The sequence below is a fragment of the Grampus griseus genome (genome assembly GCF_964374135.1).
Source record: "Grampus griseus genome assembly, chromosome: X".
NCBI classification, from domain to species: Eukaryota; Metazoa; Chordata; class Mammalia; order Artiodactyla; family Delphinidae; genus Grampus; species Grampus griseus.
The window spans coordinates 87928081-87943343 of record NC_138999.1 but is presented as its reverse complement, the minus strand read 5'-3'; positions in this window follow the sequence as shown (position 1 = coordinate 87943343).

Genomic DNA, 15263 nt, shown 5'->3' with positions numbered 1-15263 from the left:
TAAGAAGGAAAATGTACATCTACACAAAAGCCACACCCTCATCAGTATTTTAAAATGGAGAAGGCCAAAAATTCAAAAGTATTGTGAGTAAAAAAAGAAAAATCATGAATCCTGGCATAAGATTTGTCACACTCCCATTACTAGGCTTTGTGGAAAACAAAAAGACAGACCAAGAAAAGCTGCCAAGAGAGAGGAAAGATGGAAAAGGGCTGAAAGCTGATCTAAAACTACAGCAGAAGGACTAAGCCCAGAATAAATCTAAAAATACCAAAAATGTGTCCTAGAATATGAGAGCCTGGACTACAGGGAAGGCACTCCAAAATCGGAGCTTATGAAGGGACAGAGATGATTTAAAGTGCAGTCTTTGAAAGATATAACTCTTAGGGAAGAATAAAGGCAAAGAGTTAGGGAGAAGCATCTGTTGGCGCTTGGGTAATGATGGAGAAAATAAACAAAAGGGGAAAATTAAGGATCTTGCAAGACATAAGAGAACCGCAAAATCAGAGCACTCAGGACTTCTCCCTTCATCACCAAAACAAACAAACAAAATAAAAAAGGATCTGGTCTTTGCTATATTAACAAAATTTCACATTATTAAACTAGGAATCTTGTCGAAGAAACTAGTATCATACAGATGAACAGAATGAAGGGAATTCCATACAAAGCTTTGTAAAAAAAAAAAAAATAGATGAGGGAACAAAAGTGCATACATATTAAACAACCATGAAGGAGAAAAAGAGTGGAAGTCAACACTCCAAACAAAATTAATTATACTCAAGCAAGCATTGGAGGATATGAAACCCACCTTAAACAGAATATTTAAAAAAATCAAAAGACAGAGATTGAATAAAAAGAAAGGCTGAAGCATAGATTTCATAACCAACTTGGGTGTCCTTTAAATATCACAGCCTACAGAAAAAGCTTTTGAACTTGCAGAAACTTAGGAAATTCTGCACCCCTCAGCCCTTCCTAAGGAAGCTACTAGAGCAGGGGTCTGCAAACTGGCCCACTGAACCAAACTCAGCACACTGCTTGATTTTGTAAATGAAGTTTTATTGGATCAAAGCCATGATCAATCATTTATGTATTGACTATGAATGCTTTTGCACTACAGTAGCAAAGTTGAGTAGAGAGACAGTGACACTGTGACCCAGGAACTTACAATATTTCCTATACTTCTCTTTACAGAATGTTTGCCAAGTAATCTAAAAGAGGAACTGGGATTGTGATCCCACTGCGATGAGAAGGAAAACTTCACCAAAATACCCAATGGTGAGTATTTTACATACAATAGTAAAATGAAGGTGGGGGAAAGGGGAGAAGGCTAATGTACAAAAGTTTTATGCTGTGAAAAAAACCCACAGAAACTCTGCAACTAAAAATGAGAGAAGGGATAGAAGTAGAAGAAAATAGAACAAACTTTTTATCATAATGCAGTAGGAGAGTGTTAAATGATACTGGAGGAAAAAATGCATAGGCCAGCGAGTAAAGTGTTAAGAAAACAGGTGGTTCAGGATGATTTTAAGAAATCATTAAACGTGACCAATAACATGTCTTAATGATAAAAGCCAAAACTCACAATGAAGATATAACCCTTAGGAATATTTATGAACCAATAACAAACAAACACCTTTATAAAGCGAAAATGCAAGGAGACGTAGATAAAATAATAATAATAACAGGAAACAGTAACACTAGGAGATTTAATACACCAAACTCAGTCTAAGGCTGATCAAGTCATATAAAAAAAGAGAAAGCTAATCAATAATGTTATATAGGGAATATATTCTTGTCAAAAATGGATCATAATTATCTCACAGAGATTAGATAATTAATTTCTATAAAGTAGAAATAGTACAAACAATCCTCTCTAACCCCAATGCTATAAAAGTTAGTAACAAAAATTGAAAACAGAAAGGCCTTTCCACCTGAAAAAAATTTTTAAAGCTTCTCTTAAAAACTGTTGAATATAAGAAGAGATGCAAACTGAAGTTGTAAAGAAATTTTTTAAAAGATTGACTGAAAAACTACATATTGGCATCTATGGGATACATTTAGAGCAGTGATCTGAGGCAAATTCACACAGTAGGCACTTTTATGAGTAAAAATGGAAGAATGAAGATTAATTAAAGTATGGCCTCAAAAAATGAAAAAACAAAAGCAACTAGGTAAAAAAGAACAATTAAAGAAAGCAAAACATAAAAGCAGAAATGAATGAGATACAAAATAGAAAAATGAAATCTTGTTTTTCAAAATGGACAAACCCTTAGCTGGCTTGATGAAGGAAGAAAGGGAGAGATCACACATACACAAAATAATAGACAAAGGAGAAATAATCATTGAAACAGAAAAAAGAGGAGATTACTTTGCCAGCCTCTATGCAAATAAACTTGAAAATCTATATGAAATAGGTAACTTCCTAGATAAATACAAATTACCAAAATTCTGATTCTAGTGTTAGAAAGCTTAAATTAGGCAATTTTCATAGAAGAAATAAAGTTATTACAGCAATACCCCCAAGAAGCACCTTGCTCAGATGGTTTTACAGGAGAATCCTAGTAAACCATCAAAGATCAAATAGTACCAAAGCTCTATGAGTTATGTAAGAACATTAGAAAGGAAGGAAACTTCCCTAACTTCTTATATGAAGCCAGTAGGATGCTAACAGGTAAAAGGTAGATACCAAAATACTAAATAGAATATTAGCAAACATCCAACAATACATTTAGAAACTAATATACTGTGATCAAGTGCAATTTATTCCATTAATACAAGGCTGGCTCTATATTAGGAACTCCATTGATATCATTCACCATCGTCATATAATTAAGGACAAATATCATATGATTAAAACCACAGATGCCAAACAAATCTTTGGGAAACTTCAACACCCATTCATGTTAAGAAAAGAAAAACCTCAAGAAGTGGGAAAGAGGGACGCATTCTTAACATGATAAAAGATATATAATTAATTCCTCATGCAAGTATTTTATTTAGTGGAGGACTACCAGAGGTTTTCCAATAAGCTCAGGAACAAGAAAAGTATGCCCATTATATCATTCCTGTTCAGTCTTCAACTACAAGCATTAGTCAGTTGACTAGAGAAATCAATTAGATTTATGAGAATGAATAACAAGAAGTAAAGCCACCTCTGTGTGCAGATATTACCGTACACCTGAAAAGCCCTATAGAAACAATGACAGATTGAGTAAAACAATAAGAGAAATCATCAAGGTAGTAGGATATAGAGTTACATACAAAAGTCAATGGTCTTTGTGTGCGCACACACACACAGCTGGAGGACACTTTAGTAGAGAAAATTCCATATACAATACCGAAAACAAAGCTTAAATGCATAGAAATAAACTTAATAAGAGCAACTATGCAAGGACAATTTTTAGACACTCCTGAACGACATAGAAGGAAACTTGAATAAGTACAAAGACATTGGTCAATGTTCTTGGATAGAATAACACAACATTAAGAAGATGTCAGTTCTCCCTAAACTAATGTATAAATTTAATATAATCTCAAAAATACCAGCAAATGTTTCTATGGAGTTAGATCAATGGAAAATAAAATTAATATATTTTTTAAAAGTCATGCAAGAATAGCCAGGATATAAGTGAAAAAGAAAACCTGTAAATGGGGAGTAATGATACCAGACATTAAAGCATGCTATAAAGCCTCGGTAATTATAACACTGTGGTACTGGTACATGAGTAGACAAATAGTCCAGTGAAAAAGAATAGAAAACCCAGAAAAACGAGAATAATATATGGAAATTTCAGTATATGATGAAAGGGCATTTAAAAGCACTGAGGCAAAGATGGACGTTCAACAAATGATGCTGGAACAAATGAGACATCTGGGAAAAGAATCAATGTAGATCCATACCACACACCATACACAGAAATAAACTGTAAACGGGTTAGGAATCTAAACAAATGAAACCATAACAAAATCTTTAAGAAAATATGGCAGGACTCTGCTTTAACCTCAGCGTAGGGAAAGGCTTTCTAACTGTGACTCAAATTTCCAGAGGCAATGAAAGAAAACAATGATCTATGTGACTACGAAGGATTTTTTTAATGTACGGCAAACACATCATAACTAAGTCAAAAGGCAATTGACAAACTGAGATAAAGTATTTGCACATGCCTCACAGACAAATGAATAATAGTCCAAGTATATACAGAACTCTGAAGTATTGAAGGACAAAAGGCTAATATTTCTACAGAAAAATGGGAAAAGATATGAACAGATAATTCACAAAAAATATATAAAACAGTCCTCAAAATATAGTCACACTTTCTCATAATTAGACAAGTGCATACTAAGACAATGCCGAGATATCATTTCTCACCTACCACATCAACAAAGGTCACAAAAGTAGGGCAACATGTTCTGTTAGTGAGTCTGTGGGGAAACAGTCACAGTAGCTAGTGGGAGTGAAAACCAGTACAACCCTTCTGGAGAGAAATTTGGAAATACCTAACAGAAATACACATGCACTTAACTTTTGGCCCAACAATACTACTGCTGGGAATAAAACTTGAAGATCCATTTCCGCCAACACAAAAATACTTATGCCTAAGGTTATTCACTGCAGCATTGTTTGTAGTTGCAGAATGTTGAAAACCAGTTAAATGCACATATGTCAGCCGAGTCCAATGCAGCTGTATAAAAAGAGAAACAAAAACAAAAACAAAAAAACAGTGAAGCCCTCTATGGCATAAAGAGTTTTTTTATGGGATGCTGTTAACTGAAAAAGGAAAAGTGCAAAGGAGCATTATAAAATGCCGTCCTTCATTTAATAAACAAGGGAATATAAGAACACATATATGTATCAGTTCATTTGTGCAGAGTAAATACAGGAAAGATTAAACCAGAAGCTAACGAGATTGGTTATCTACAGGGGGAGTGTGGGAAATAAGTGGCGAATGGGAGGGGCTTAGAAGGCATGAGGAAAGAGTGACACTTGTCTAATAGATGTTTCTGTGCAGCCCTGACTCTTTGAATCACAGTAATATTTCACATACCCCAGAATTAAATAAAAAATTAAAATCAACTAAGATGTGGGGAGGAGGCAAAGTCAAATACAAACACCAACAAATTAACCTAACTATATTACAAATGAATGTCTTAACCACAGCTGAAGAGGTGAGAAAGAAAATAGCTAAGCTAAGCAACTTAGGGAAATAGTAGTTCTTTGACTGCATCCTCTGAGGCCTAAGACATAAAGAACTGTACACAAACACAAGTTATCAAATCTGTTTCTAACAGGCGTATTGGGTAGCCTTTCTGCAAGTACTTCATGTATATATCAGGAATGAACAAGTAAGTAAATATTGAAGATAAGGAGAGCCAGGTGAGACAAAGAAGTTACAAACAAGGCTACAATGGATTAAAATAAGAAGTATCAGTATGAGCTCCTGGCTTTCAATATCTATACATATAGCTAGAGAAATTGAGAAGTATCTGTAAGCATGAGTATATACATACAATATATTTCCTTCATTTGTGGACGGAGAGGGAGGACTTAGCAGCAATGAAACCGCAACAGCAATGAACACACACTGAGATATTGGTTTCCAAATGTCATTTTCCAAGAAAAGGAAGCATGGCTCTTTGCAGAAGTGTTTTGATTTCAGGGCCGTGGTGGGGACAAAAACACAAGATGAACAGGAATACCTTACAATGCCAGCAAGGAAGTACACAAAAAAGGATCAGGTCATGCTGAAAGAGCACAGACCCCACCAAAAGGAGCTTGCAGTCACCAAAGCTGGAACAATTCAAGAAACTAAATAATGATTTAATTTGATTATAAGTCACAATATAACATAGTTATTCATGATTCAATACTGACAAATAATTTGATTAGCTATTTGATTCATTAATTTGAAATAAAACAAGTTTTATAAACAACTTGAAAATTTATAGATAAATAAATGGGGGAGAAAAGACAGCTCCTCAGAATTCCAATGAACCAATGTAGTAAGAATAAGGAAATAGAAAGTCACCATTAAGTCATAATTGTTGTAGGCAAGATCAACAGATGGATTTTAAAAGTCGTGAATAACAGTCTGAGAAGAAATAGGATATTTTCATGGTCTGAAAGTATTTCCTACACGATATTTAGTACTTACAAATAGGAAAACAGTACTATTACAATGGAGCAACACAGTTGTCCCTACCTTAATCAAGTGTTGCAAATGAATATCATCATTAATACAACATATGGACATCATGTACCCCCTCACATGATGCTTGGAGCAAGGAACAGAATTGCTTTTGCAGCGCCGTGGTATAAGACCGAAAATTAAGGCACAGTGACACGTATGCCTTGACATTTGGGGGAAAACCCAGAGGGTCTCAAATGGACTAACCACAAGTTCCCATTCCCCTTTTGTGCTGCCGGGAAGAAGGTCCCCTAGCCAAAGAACCAGCCTTATCATGGGAACTAGCCACAGTGCCTGCTCGCCCCTGACTATCAGGTTTCAGTTCCCTACCAGCTCACAGAAGTATTCAAACAAGCCAATCACATCCTCCCATGTGAACCAAGGGTCACCTCGTCCTCTTGCTACTACAGACTGCCCCCCACAGCCCCTGCTTGTTCACTCTCTTCCAGAGAATGACTCCTGTGGGGCTCTACCTGGCCAGTGGTGTCCTCCTCCCCAGGCTGTGAGTAAACGTTACTAATAAGCTGCTCTGGGTAGTATCTGTCCAGTGTCAGGTGTCGTGTGTTCAGCCACCCCCATAACACAAGGGTGGAAATTCCTCCATCACCAATGGGATGAAGGGGAAGAGAATAAAACAGGTACTGTTGCCAAAAATGTATAAGTTCAATCAAATCACAAGAACACATCAGACAAACCCAAGTTGACACACATTCTATAAAATACCTGACCAGTATCTTCAAAAGCGTCAAGATTGGGAAACACCCAGAAAGCTTAAGGAACTGTCAGCCTGGAGGAGATTAAGGAGAAATGATGGCCAAATGCAATGTGGTATCCAGAATGGGATGCTGGAATAGAAAAATGAGATTACTGGGACAAATGGTGAAATTCAAATAAAGTATGTAGATTAGTTAATAGTACTGCATCAATGTTAATTTCCTAATTTTGATAGTTTTTCTTTGGCTGTATAAGATGTTAACATTAGGGAAATCTGGGTGAAGGCTTTCTATACTACTTGCAAAGTTTCTGTGAGCCTAAAATTATTTTAAAATAAAGAATTAAAAAAATCACTGGTTAAAAGAATGGTTATTGTATAAACGACATTGTTTAATAAGAGTTTAACTAATTGAAATACAGTTAGGAGGATGGATAAATGCTCATGCCGCATCATCCATTAAAAAACTATTTCAAACTGCTTTAGAGAGCCCATTAAAATAAATAAAAGTGCAGTCATCTCCAAGATGTAGATGAGTATTTATCTGCTCTTCAGAAGGTAACCATTTTAAGTGTAAAAGAAATGAAATACCATATATATATATATATATATATATATAGAGAGAGAGAGAGAGAGAGAGAGAGAGAGAGAGAGAGGGAGAGAGAGAGAGAGAGAGAGAGACCAGAGAGAGACAGAGAGGTGGGGGAGGGGGGAGAGAGAGACATACATTTCAATAGTTACAATTTAAAGTCTGGGATATCAAAACAAACCGCAAACAAAACTGAGGTGCAAAGGAGAAATACAATTTTTTTTTTTCCCGGTACGCGGGCCTCTCACTGTTGTGGCCTCTCCAGTCACAGAGTACAGGCTCCGGACGTGCCGGCTCAGCGGCCATGGCTCACGGGCCCAGCCGCTCCATGGCATGTGGGATCTTCCCTGACCAGGACACGAACCCCTGTGCCCTGCATCGGCAGGCGGACTCTCAACCACTGCGCCACCAGGGAAGCCCCAACTTTTTTTTAAGAAGCAGAAGGCTGATCGAGGGATTTTAAACAGAGAGCAGGAAATGATTAGCCACACAACTGAAGCGAATCACAGCTGAGGAAAGAGGAACGCATGGAGCATGGACAGGACAGTGGACCCAGCAATCCGTTCGATTGCCTGTCTTATTAAGGCCCAAACCTTGATCCTGGGTAATTTAATTTAGGTCAATAGAGGCGTAATTTATAGAAAGAATGCTGTTGTAATTTACCTGATTGGAACAAGAGTTGGAAAAAACTTGAGCTGTCCAAGACCCCAGCAGTAGGAGCAGGTTCCTCCCTCTCCAGAGCTCGGAGCGGAGAAGCCTCAGTGTTTCCGGAACTGGGCATCTTAACGGGTCCCTCTCAACGTTAAGCTCACCGGAAGAGGACTTTGATTGGTGCAGCTCAGGTCACGTGACCCTCTATCACTCAATCTACTCTGTACTGGGAGGAGGGGCCAGATTCCCGACCCCACCCAGAGGGCCAAGGGGAGAGAGCCTTATGCAGGAGAGGGTTCTTCTCAGGCGCCAGCGCCACTCTCCTACATCTCCTTGGCACAGTGTCTCTCCTTGTCACCTGGGCACCGCCTGGCTAGGGTTACTGCCAGGCCGGGTCTCAAACCTAGAGAACTGACGTCCAAATTGATAGTCTACACAACAGAGGGTGTGAACTTAAAAACGAGTGGCGGGCTTCCCTTGTGGCGCAGTGGTTGAGAGTCCACAGCCAATGCAGGGGACACAGGTTCATGCCCTGGTCCGGGAAGATCCCACGTGCCGTGGAGCGGCTGGGCGTGTGAGCCATGGCCGCTGAGCCTGCGCATCCCGAGCCTGTGCTCCGCAGCGGGAGAGGCCACACCACTGAGAGGCCTGCATACCGCAAAAAAAAAAAAAAAAGAAAAGAAAAAGAAAAAAACACGAGTGGCCAATGATGACAAAAAGCCATCAGACTTTAGTGTCCCTGGGGCTCCACTATATTAAACAAGCAGTCGAGTCCCCCACCAAAACATAGGAAAAATGTATTCTTGTCTCTGTGCAGTAAAGCCAGCATAGCATTTACATTGATATTTGACAAAAGCAACGTAATGGAGAAAACTGCCACCCACTAATAACTCTACTGTCAATTGCAAGGATAGCTAATAGTATTTGTTTCCAACCCTCTCCCTGGACTCTTGCTTCCACTTCTTCCCTGTCTGCTTCCTTTTCTGATCCCAATTGTTTACCACCTTTTGGAATACAATACACTTTATCCATATGCAATTTTGTAAATTGGCCATCTCCCTTGATGGAAAAATATAAATTCCAGGAGGGCAGGAATCTTTGTTGGTTTGTTCATTAACATATCCTAAGTGCCTATAGTAATGCCTGGTTCAGTGGATACTTGAATATTTGTTGAATGAATTTTTCTCCAGCCACACTAGTCTCTTTTCTGTGCCTCTAACCCTAACTCACCAAACATGTTCTCCTACAATTATGTGTTTTCCTGTAACAGCCTGCCCCAGATAGCCCTATAACACCTTCCTTACTAAACTCACATCTCTGTCAACTTATCAGACAAGCCTTACTTTTCTTCATGACACTTAGCATTTGATCATAGCTTTTCTGGGTTTTTCGTTTGTTTATTTGTTTTCTTTTTTGTTTTTATTTTGCTTTTGTTTTTCCTGTTTCCTTTCTTCAACACTTTTTCTTTTTGTTTTAATTTATTTTTGGCTGTGTTGGGTCTTTGGTGCTGCGCGTGGACTCTCTCTAGTTGCAGCAAGTGGGGGCTACTCTGCATTGCGGTGCACAGGTTTATCATTGCAGTGGCTTCTCTTGTTGCGGAGCATGGGCACTAGGTGTGCGGGCTTCAGTAGCTGTGGCACACGGGCTCAGTAATTGTGGCTCACGCACTCTAGAGCACAGGCTCAGTAGTTGTGTCACATGGGTTTAGTTGCTCCGTGGTTTTGGGATATTCTCAGACCAGGGCTTGAACATGTGTCCCCTGCATTGGCAGGCAGATTCTTAACCCTTGCGCCACCAGGGAAGACCAACATTTTTTCTTATACTCTTATTGTAGATAAAGAATTAGACCAGCCATGGCCATTTTAATTTTTGCAGTACAATGTCATCTGTCAGTAGATGGGGTAATGACATCAAATAACTTAAGACTGGATCCCTGGTTTTATGGCTCTACCACTTAGTGGTACCACAAGTTGCATGACCTTGGCCAGGCACATCAACTCTTCCAAGATTTCATTATCCATATTCAAAAGGGGAACGGCAATATATTTTTAAAAATTTATTTATTTTCAGCAGGTCCTTATTACTTATCTATTTTATACATATCAGTGTATACATGTCAATCCCGATCTCCCAATTCATCCCACGACCACCCACAACGCCCAACCGCACTTTCTCCCCTTGGCGTCCATACATTTGTTCTCTACATCAGTGTCTCTGTTTCTGCCTTGCAAACCAGTTCATCTGCATTATTTTTCTAGATTCCGCATATATGTGTTAATCTATGATATTTGTTTTTCACTTTCTGACTTACTTCACTTTGTATGACAGTCTCTAGGTCCATGTACGTCTCTACAAATGACCCAATTTTGTTCCTTTTTATGGCTGAGTAATATTCCATTGTATATGTGTACCACGTCTTCTTTATCCATTCATCTGTCGATGGGCATTTACGTTGCTTCCATGACCTGGCTGTTGTAAATAGGGCTGCATTGGTGTGCGTGTGTCTTTTTGAATTATGGTTTTCTCTGGGTATATGCCCAGTAGTGGGATTGCGGGGTCATATGGTAGTTCTATTTTTAGTTTTTTAAGGAACCTCCATACTGTTCTCCCTAGTGGCTATACCAATTTACATTCGCACCAGCAGTGCAAGAGGGTTCCCTTTTCTCTACACCGTCTCCAGCATTTGTTGTTTGTAGATTTTCTGATGATGCCCATTCTAACTGGTGTGAGGTGATACCTCATTGAAGTTTTGATTTGCATTTCTCTAATAATTAGTGATGTTCAGCAGATTTTCATGTGCCTCTTGGCCATCTGTATGTCTTCTTTGGAGAAATGTCTATTTAGGTCTTCTGCCCATTTCTTAATTGGGTTGTTCCTTTTTTTAATATTGAGCTGCATATGCTGTTTATATATATTGGAGATTGATCCTTTGTCTGTTGATTCACTTGCAAATACTCTCTCCTATTCTGAGGGTTGTCTTTTTGTCTTGTTTATAGTTTCCTTTGCTGTGCAAAAGCTTTTAGGTTTCATTAGGTCCCATTTGTTTATTTTTGTTTTTATTTCCATTACTGTAGGAGGTGGATAAAAAAGATCTTGTTGTGATTTATGTCAAAGAGTGTTCCTCTGATGTTTTCCTTTAAGAGTTTTATAGTGTTCGGTCTTACATTTAGGTCTCTAATCCATTTTGAGTTTATTTTTGTGTATGGTGTTAGGGAGTGTTCTAATTTCATTCTTTTACATGTAGCTGTCCGGTTCTCCCAGCACAACTTATTGAAGAGACTGTCTTTTCTCCATTGTATATCCTTGCCTCCTTTGGCATACATTAGTTGACCATAGGTGTATGGGTTTATCTCTGGGCTTTCTATCCTCTTCCATCAATCTATATTTCTGTTTTTGTGCCAGTATCATATTGTCTTGACTACTGTAGATTTGTAGTATAGTCTGAAGTCAGGGAGTCTGATTCCTCCAGCTCCGGTTTTTTTCCCTCAGGATTGCACTGACTATTCAGGGTCTTTTTTGTCTCCATATAACTTTTAAGACTTTTTGTTCTAGTTCTGTAAAAAATGCCATTGGTAATTTGTTAGGCATTTCATTGAATCTGTAGATTGCTTACGGTTGTATAATCATTTTCACAATGTTGATTCTTCCAGTCCAAGAACATGGTACATCTCTCCATCTGTTTTTGTTATCTTTGATTTCTTTCATCAATGACTTATAGTCTCTTGAGTATAGGACTTTTACGTCCTTAGGTAGGTTATTCCTAGGTATTTTATTCTTTTTGTTGCAGCAGTAAATGGGAATGTTTCCTTAATTTCTCTTTCTGATTTTTGTTGTTAGTGTATAGGAATGCAAGAGATTTCTGTGCATTAATTTTGTATCCTGCTACTTTACCAAATTCATTGATTAGCTCTGGTAGATTTCTGGTGGCATCTTTACGATTATCTATGTAGAGTATCATGTCATCTGCAGACAGTGACAGTTTTACTTCTTCTTTTCGAATTTAGGTTCCATTTATTTCTTTTTCTTCTCTGATTGCCTTGGCTAGGACTTCCAAAACTATGTTGAATAATAGTGGTGAGACTGGACATCCTTTTCTTCTTCCTGATCTTAGAGGAAATGCTTTCAGTTTTTCACCATTGAGAATGATGTTTGTGGTGGGTTTGTTGTATATGGCCTTTATTGTGTTGAGCACATGCCACGGAGCAACTAAGCCCGTGCACCACAACTACTGGGCCTGCATGACACAACTAATGAAACTCGCGCATCTGGAGCCCATGCTCCGCAAAAAGAAAAGCCACCGCAATGAGAAGTCCGTGCACTGCAATGAAGAGTAGCCCCCGCTAGCCGCAAGTAGAGAAAGCCCGTGTGCAGCAACAAAGACCCAACGCAGCCATAAATAAAGAAATAAATATATTAAAAAAAATAAAAATAGGGGCTTCCCTGGTGGCCCAGTGGTTGAGAGTCTGCCTGCCGATGCAGGGGACTTGTGTTCGTGCCCCAGTCCAGGAAGATCCCACATGCTGTGGACCAGCTGGGCCCGTGAATCATGGCCGCTGAGCCTTCACATCCGGTGCCTGTGCTCCGCAACGGGAGAGGCCACAACAGTGAGAGGCCCGCGTACCGCAAAAAAAAAAAAAAAAAAAATTAAAAATAAAAAAAAGTAATTAATTAAATAAATAAAAAAACAAGAATTGAAATCTTGCAGAGTGTGTTTCCTGGCCACGATGGAATCAAATTAGAAACCAGTAATAGAAAGCAAAAAGAAGAATCCCTAAACACTTCTTCAAGGGCTCTTTAAAAGTCAAGACTCAGTAGCAGGGACTGGCTGAGCCTTAGGGCTAAGGCAGGCACTGTGGAAAGGTGTTTTTCATTCTTTCTCCTAATGAGAATATACATATCTTTATGAAGGAAGCAAATCTCTCTCTGGTATGCCTTGAGTTCAAAGTTTTAAAGACAGATTTTGCCATTTTACATGCACTCATTTGTGTGTTAGAACACCTGTGCATAATACTTATATATATCATACCATGCACTTTTACCAGCTATGTAGGTGTTCTAACTATCACCACAAACAAGATCAAAAACTGTTTCATCACCACACATTTCCCTCATGCTAGCCTTATAGCCACACCCACCTTCTTCCTGATCCCACATCCCTAAACTCTGTCAAACATTATTATAATTTCCTAAATGTCATAGAAATGGAATCATTTAGGAACGGATTTCTTTCACTCAGCATAATTCTCCTGAGATCCATCCAAGTTCTAAAGTGTGTCTATCATCTCTTCCTTTATATTGCTGAATAGGATTCCACGGTGTGAATGTACCACAGTTTGCTTACTCATTCCCCCGATGAAAGACATCTGGGCTATTTCCACTTTTTAACCATTGTGAGTAAAACTGTGATGAACTTCATGTAAAGGTTTTTGTGTAAACATAAATTTTCATTTCTCTGGGTAAATTGCCCAGAGTGCAACTGCTGTATCATTTGGTAATCGCATGTTTCGTTTTGAAAAACCTGCCAAATTGTTTTCCAGACGGCCTGTACCACTTTGCATTCCCTTTGGCAATGTGTGAGTGACTCAGTTTATCCAGTGTTGCCTGCATTTGGTTTTGTCACTTTTTTTCAGACATTCTAATAGGTGGGTTTAAAATTTCATTGTGCCTTTAATTTGCATTTGCATGATGGCTAAAGATGTTGAATAGCTTTTCCTAAGCCTATTTGCCCTCTGTTCATGTCTTCCATCCATTTTATAATTGGATTAAGAGGCAAGAAGTTACCTCTAGAGAGCTGCCCTGACTCTGGCTAACAGGCAGAGTAAGAGAATGTGAGGCCCCTCGAGACTCACTTTTCTTGACAGGGAGGGCAGAAGTGGGGCTGAAGCTATTAAATGTTCCTCAAATTAGGACTGAACTTGGATATGGAACAGGAGTAAGAGGTGGGGGCATCTCTGGGTCCATCTGTGGAGATCTGGATAGGGCAGAAAAAGAAGGGGCATATGGGGTAGAGGAAAAACAGTGGAAGGAGGGAGATACGGGGGGATGCCTTCTAAATGACGCTAGATTCACCACTCTCAGCCTGCTCAATGGAGTGCAAAAAACTATTCTCCTAGACATGTGGTTTTCAACTCTGGATATCCATTAGGATCCCCTCTAATGCTCAGATTCAACCAGCTGAATCAGAGCCTCTAGGGATAAGCCTAGTCATCAGTATATTTAAGGTTCACCCCAGTTGATTCTAATGAGCTGTCAAACTTGAAAACCTTATCGGATGGTGTATTAGGTTGCTATGGCTGCCATAACAAGACACCACAGGCTGAGTAGCTTAAACAACAGAAATTATTTCTCACAGTTTTAAAGGTTGGAAGTCCAAGATCCAGGTGTCCACAGGTTCGGTTTCTTCTGAGGCCTCTCTCCTTGGCTTGCAAATGGCCTCCTTCTTACTCCTTCTTCACATGGCTGTCCCTCTGTGCATACACACCCTGGTTATCTCTTTATGTGTCCTAAACTCCTCTTATAAAGAAACCAATCATATTGTATTAGTGTCTACCCTAATGGCCTCATTTTAATTTAATCACCCCTTAAAGGCCCTATCTTCAAACACAGTCACATTCTGAGGTACTGGGGGTTAAAGCTTCAACATATGAATTTGGGTAGGACACAGTTCAGTCCACAACAGATGGTATGAGAAACACCTTGGTCTGAGACATTCATCTCCCTTTTAGCCACCTTCCTGGAACTACTATACAACACTTCTGCCATCACCTCATTAGGTAGAAGTTGGTCATGTGACCATTCTTGGCTTCAAAGGAGGCTATAAATGTGGTCTTTTACTGGAAACATTACTGTCCCAAATAAATTTGGGATTCTTTTACTAATAAAGAAAGAGAATAGGTATAGAACATATGCTACACTTTCATACCCAAGGCAGCTAGAAGCACTACCAAAATTATCCTGTTCTTTCTACCCAGTTTTCCAACCACAGTTTTCATGGGTTCAAACAAAACTGCTGCTTCAGAGACACCTGAGCTCACTCTCCCATCCTCCCAAATCCCATGTCCCAGACTATGCCTGAGTCCTCACAACTTAGCATGCTTAATCTACGTCATTCACTCACTCAGTCATTCAT